This window comes from Suricata suricatta, chromosome 8, assembly GCF_006229205.1.
Source record: "Suricata suricatta isolate VVHF042 chromosome 8, meerkat_22Aug2017_6uvM2_HiC, whole genome shotgun sequence".
In the NCBI taxonomy this organism is placed as follows: domain Eukaryota; kingdom Metazoa; phylum Chordata; class Mammalia; order Carnivora; family Herpestidae; genus Suricata; species Suricata suricatta.
In genome coordinates this window covers 122,518,804-122,520,042 of record NC_043707.1, presented here as the reverse complement: position 1 = coordinate 122,520,042, position 1,239 = coordinate 122,518,804, and the positions used below count along the sequence as shown (strand labels likewise).

The window sequence follows — 1,239 nt, the reverse complement described above, 5'->3', positions numbered from 1 at the left end:
AAAAATGAATAAATGTTTAAAAAATACATTAATAAATAAGGCAGTGTTTACATGTAATTTTGTAAAAATCAAAGCTAGGACCTGTTTTCTTTTTAAGATAAAACTTGTTCATGCTTTCTATACAAACTGAAGACTTAAGAACTTTTTCTTAACTCTTTTTTTTTTTTTTTTTTTTTTTGCAAAAGCAAAGGGCTTTATTACGGGTTTCGGTTCGCCAGGGCCTAAACTCGGGCTCAGAGACTATACCGGCGTGGTGAATCCATGCTGAGAGCCCTAACTCTTCTATCTTACATATTTTTTCCTCAACACTGAGAATCCCAGTTCTCATCTGTAGCCTGAATTATGACATTAGATTATCCCAGTTATCAGGTGTGAAAGCCATATCACACAGCAGTATCGGGATAACAAAAGGGAGTTTAAGGTTTTGTTAGTAGTTGTTTTGGAGATAGTTCCTCCTACCCGATGCCGGGAGTTCACCAGGTTTTAAACGTACTATAGTTGCTCTCTGTGTGGCTGGCTACTGACCGGATACACATTTACACTCACCCACCTATGTAACTTTTCCATTTTTAAAGAATTTCTTGCGCTTGCTCTGGCTGCATGTATACTAAAGTTGGAATGCTACAGAGGGCACTAGCATGGCCCCTGCACAAGGATGACAGCAAATTCGTGAAGCTTCCATACTTCGTGTTGCTCTCTGGCGTCCTGCTGCCCTTAGTGGGTTAAGTCCGAGGAAATGATGGGAGTCGAAGCACCAGGTGCGGCCCTGAATAATGAAATGGTGTTATCTCACTGTGAGAATATTTCTGTAAAGCATTCTATGACATGTGAGCAAAGCTGAGTTACACTTGGAAATCTATATGCAAATATGTCCTTTCTACAGATCTCAGAAATGAGAAAACGTCAACTTGTATTCCCTGACGGAATTCAAAGAATTTCTTTTAGTTTAATTACGTAAACTATTGGCATCGTTCCACGGCTAGTCTGCAAAACAAGATCGATTCAGAGTCTAATTTCTATTCCTCTGTCCTCCACCTTACCCTCTCCCTTCCCTTTAGTGGCCTGCTGTATTTGATTTAATCATTCCAGGGGCGCCTGGGTGGCTCAGTCAGTTAAGTATTCAACTTCGGCTCAGGTCATGATCTCACGGTTTGTGAGTTCAAGCCCCATGTTGGGCTCTGTGCTGACAGCTCAGAGCTTGGAGCCTGCTTTGATTCTGTGTCTCCCTCTCTCTCTCTG

The 1,239-nt window shown here is 41.4% G+C and overlaps 1 non-coding gene across 1 annotated transcript; it reads left to right on the top strand.

Moving 5' to 3' along the window:
- The first annotated feature begins 587 nt into the window (after positions 1–587).
- LOC115300536 lies at positions 588–689 on the top strand. The gene has a single exon (XR_003912706.1). It is a non-coding gene; the product is annotated as a U6 spliceosomal RNA (small nuclear RNA).
- Positions 690–1,239: the final 550 nt, after the last annotated feature.